The sequence below is a fragment of the Cricetulus griseus genome, chromosome 3 (genome assembly GCF_003668045.3).
Source record: "Cricetulus griseus strain 17A/GY chromosome 3, alternate assembly CriGri-PICRH-1.0, whole genome shotgun sequence".
Taxonomy (NCBI): domain Eukaryota; kingdom Metazoa; phylum Chordata; class Mammalia; order Rodentia; family Cricetidae; genus Cricetulus; species Cricetulus griseus.
The window spans coordinates 105846773-105852092 of NC_048596.1; positions in this window are offsets into that span (position 1 = coordinate 105846773).

Sequence of the window (5320 nt, forward strand, 5' to 3'; positions counted from 1 at the left end):
ATTCCTATTGTTTTCTGTAACTTCTTAAGTTTGACAACTTTAAATGGAGAGTACAATAATCTCCAACTTATATAACTGGCATGAAGCTTAAGCAAGATAAGCTACTCAAACATACAGTTCCTATTATGGTGTTGGCCTCAAGTGAAGAATGCCAACTCAAATAATCAGAACTATCATATGAATGCTTTAAGCCCAGTCAATACTTTTCATGTGTTCATCTGTAAGGGACATGAACATCTATAAAAGCATTACCTTCTAGATGAGCCTGGTTCTGCAGAAAGCATGAGCTAAGGATCGCACACATGAGACAATTGTCGTAGATTGTTGGTGTTCAGTAGCAAGATATAAGACACACATTGAGAATAGAAAATTTCAAAAGTTGAAAGCCACTCTCAGTGTGTTTAGCACCAACTATAAAGTGCTGGTTACACATCAGCTCTCTGCAGTGTGCTGCCATGTTTCATCTTTTCCCTAAGTGCAGCAAATACTTTGTAGCTGTCCCATTTCCAGATGAAGAAAACACACCCACAGAAGCTAAGAATTATATCCAGCAAACTGATTTCTTGTTCCCAAGTCGCAGGCTCTTTCAGTTCATGGTATTTTCACACTGAGCTTGTCCCACATTCTATAGGATGTAAAACTCTTTGTTTTGTACATATGATGCCCACTGACTATAGCAATTCCTAATAAAACACCAAAGGACAGTCAAAGATATTTAACTAAATAGTCTAAGGTCACAAAACCAGTAAATCACACCAACCTCCTTTCCCACAGTGGAGTGGCCACCTGCTGATCATAAATAATGAAAAGCAGACTGGGAATGTAGCCTGGCAATAGAGTGCCTGCCTATGCACAAAGCTATAGGTTCAATTCCCAGAATCACAAATTAAAGAGAAAACTACTCCTCCTTAAGCTTAGTGTTAGAAATTTATACAAAAAAAAAATCCCTTTAGTAGAGTAGTTATAGAAGCTAGCCCCAAGGAAAAGTGTGATTATACATTGTATGCGAATTTGTTACCAAACTCTTTTTTTAGTATTAAGAGAACTTAAGAGCTTCAGGTAAAACCATCTATTGTCCATAGAGTAGTGCACCAGGATTGAATAGATCTACCTACTGATTAAAAACCCACAATATATTTAAAGTGTCTTTTTATTTACTTGGAAGATGGCAGCATCAGAAGAAACAATATATGTAAAAACATGAAATATACGCTAAATGCAGTTTTAGTGCATGGGCTGCACTATACTGAGGATTTTTTTTACCTAATATTCAAAAGAAGCATTTATTCTATTAGTTTGAAAAGTTTATTAGACATTTCTTGAGCTGCCTTTTGTCCTAGGCAATGAGCTACAGAGACGAGTAAGTATGATTATGTTTCTAGGGATTTTCTGGTCCAATAAAATTGAGTAGTTAATAAATAAGAAAACATAGTAAATTATGATTTTCACCTGCCCCTATTGCCATGTTTAAAAGGGTATACAATGTGTGGAATGGACAGCTTTATGTAAAGATAACAAATATAACTCAGAGAATAAGTAACATTTAAGGTAAATCATGAGAGATGAAGAGATATTACAAGATACACAAAGATAATGGGAAGCTCTTCATGGATTGTGAAGTGTTATCATATTCTATCTCCTGGGAACCTCAGTGTCTCTAGAATTATAGGGAACAAAGATAAGCAGATATAGCAAGACTAGATGTGATGTTGTGTCAAGAACTACAGCAATATCTATAAAGATGAGCATGTGAATGTGCTACTAAAAATGATATAATTTTCTTTGATGACTTGAGGGTATTAATAACCAAGGTGGAGAATGAAGAAAAACATGGAAAAGGGCTTCAAGTTTCCCCCCTAATGATGGGCTAGGGAATCTATGTGACATCCATGTAGAAAAGAAAAGTAAATAGGCAGCCAGATAAATGAGACAGGATCTCAGAAAGAAAAGCTTAGAGTAGACATACACAGTAAGAAATATTTGGATGGCTAATTAAATCGAATGAGTGGTTGTCTTTGCTCAGAGACAGTAGAGTGAAAGGAGGGAAAGTGTTGGTTTGGGAACAGAGTGTTAAGCATAATTATTTAAGAATGACCGAAGGAGCCAGGAGTTGGTGGCACAGGCCTTTAATCCCAGCACTCAGGAGGCAGAGGCAGGTGGATCTCTGTGAGTTCGAAGCCAGCCTGGTCTCCAGAGTGAGTGCCAGGTTAGGCTCCAAAGCTACACAGACAAACCCTGTCTCGAAAAACCAAAAAAAAATAAATGGCACAAGGACTAGGAAGGTGAAAAGAAACTATGGAAAAAGATAAAGAGAAAAGGTCATGCAGTCCCAAAAAGGAAATGTAAAAAGATGTAAAACAGAATTGTTGCAGTTTACTGTTTTAAGAGTGGAAGACATATCTGTAGTAGCAACAACATAAGTACAGACATGAATCAACCATCCTAAAGCAGCAATTGGGGGCCAGGAGGTTAGGAAGACAGAGGGTAAGATGGATTGTTCACTTGGGTATGAGAGTTACCTAAGATAACAAGAGGAAGAGAAGTGAAAATAAAAGTCAAGAAGAAAATGTCTTGATAAATACAGGACATTGGTCACAACTGCAAGAGATACTGACATAACAAATGCCATGTGTCTCATACATGCAGGTTTTTTATAGAGATGGGATGTAAGATAGATTATAAGTGACAATGGAAAAAGAGAATATTGCTGGCAAACTCCCCAGGGCTTTCAGACACAAAACATAATAGAGCAAATGCTCTCTGCCTGTTTAAGAGGCTGTCCATGCAGAAGAGCCAGTGAGCGATGAGTCAGAGTTCAAGCATAAAGGTGCCATGGAAAAGATAGGGCAATAGAGTTAGGGACTAAGTATGACACCGAATGAACATCTTTATTGCAAGTGGAAGATGGAGGCCCTAATCTTGCACTCTGAAGTCTGTGGTAATAGGATTAAAGTAATTTTAGACATGATTGGTGTCAAGTTTCAGAGTGAACACATCAGAGGCCTGATAAGATTGAGTCTGAGGCTTACATTTATTAATTGCTGGGGTTTTCGGTGCTCTTCAAGGTACCCTGTGCAGACATTCTCTATTCCCTGTCATTGAAGAATCCACATAATGGGAGAGAATAAATCATCATAGAAGTAAGTATCTGTTACATACATAGCAAAAAGATGCGAACAATTTAGATAGGTAGATAATCAGACCAGCAGATAAGTCCTCTCCTGATCTCCTGTTCTTCCTAAGTACTGGGAAATATTCTTTAGTGCAGCTTCTAAAATTCTCTCTTTAAAGACAGTTGTGTGACTGCTACAATAAGGCAGGAAGCAGAGAGGATGTAGCATCAAGTGGCAATGTCATGAGTATAGAACACAGTAGCATATCAAAAGACACTCAGCATCCTGAGTATGAAGTTATCCAGAAAGGCAGCAGAAATTAGGACTTATGAGAAAATGATGACCATGTGCAAAAGCCCTTGATGCCTCAAGTTCAAGGATGTCTATTCCTCTTGAGGATAGAGCAATATCACTAATTGGGGTTGCTTTCAAGTTAGTGGAGAGAGAATCTGTTGCAGTACATTCAGAGACTCACTCTCCATATTGGTAAGTGGAAATTATAAGATGTTTTGTTGACTTGTTTTGAGGATTATGTGAGATGCTGTGTATATAACTCAGCACAATTCTAGACATATTCACCTCACAGAAATCCACTGACATGAATAATTTTGTGGAGTTCAAATAAGCATTCCTCTGCCAGTTGTCTTTTAACCAATTTTAATGAATCCTTATAGCTCTATGTATTAATTCTGAAACTTTAGTACTAAGAATTTCATTATTCATTTCAAAAATTAGCATATAAATGCTAGTGTATATAACACAACTCATATGTGTATATTAAACTATGTGTGCACATCATAAGAGAGGATTAATTTTCTGTCTATTACCGAAAGCTCATTTTGTTGCTTGTTTTAAATTTGCTTTGCTCATCAGATTTTAAATCAATCTACTCATATGTCACTATTACCTAGAAAGTAAAGGTTTTGTAAAAACCCATCTTTCTTTTTAAGATGAGAATAAATGTCATGTTGAGAGGTTTTTCCAAGATTCAAGTGTTGCATGTAATTGCCTAACCCAATGCCTATCACAAAGTTGGAGCTCAATGTACTATAAAAATAAATTTTTGTGTCTGAAGAGATGGCTCCACAGAATGAAAAATAACCTACACAATAGAAGACATATTTATAAACTACACATTTAACAAATGGTTAATATCCAAAATGTACTGGGAACTCAGGGCAGTCAGTCACTCTTGAGATTTCATTCTACTGTAGTCACCAGCCAAGCAGAACCTGTGTCTTGAAGGAGAGTCACAGATGTGTATGGTGTCTTCATAAACAAGAAACTGCCCATAAAGCTACAGAAGACACTGAGGAAAACTTAGAGGATGTAAGTGAAGAAGAATGGGGTTTTTAATAGATAGGTTTCCATCTTACATAGGGTGGGTAATAAAATCCATCCTGAGCACTATACCAAGCCAACTCCAAATGCCTTGAGGCAGAAAAAGCTTGGTGTACTGGGAAGATCTCGAGTGGCTGAAGCAAAATAAGCAAAGAGGTGTTGATACAGAGCAAAAGCCACAACATGCAGGGTTTGTGAATACCTGTGAAGAGTGTGCATGTTATTCTAGATGAAATGAAAACTCACTAGAAAGAGGTTGATCAGAATAGTATAGCAAACCATATATGTTTAGATTCTGGGTACAGGTAGAAAATGGACTAAGGAGAAAGGAAACCAGTTAGGAGGTTAAAATATTTACAAAGAAAGATGTTGTTGGCTATGAAAATAGAAAGACAGGAACAAGCAGACAGCTTTTAGTGTTTCATAAGTATCTGCATATTCTTACAGAGTACACCTTTATCAACAAATCAGTTATCATCCATCATCCATTGTAGAAAATTTCAACATTCAAAAGGTGAGTTGAGTGGGATAGTGTGTAATATCAGCTAACCTCATTAAATGTTGACTAGGTGCCAGAAGTTCTTGGTGTTTTTCTATTTTGTGTACACTGTCTAGTTAGCTAACTAATATTTACAAATAAGAGATCAAAACTGTATTCGGTTGCACACGCATCTAACCCCAGTACTTGGGAGCTGAGGCAGAAGAGTTATCTCAAGTTTAAAACTAAGCTGAACTCCAGAGCAGCTATCAGGCAAGTCTAAGTTACATAATAAAACCATGGAAGAAAAGAAGAAGAAGAAGAAGAAGAAGAAGAAGAAGAAGAAGAAGAAGAAGAAGAAGAAGAAGAAGAAGAAGGAAGAAGAAGA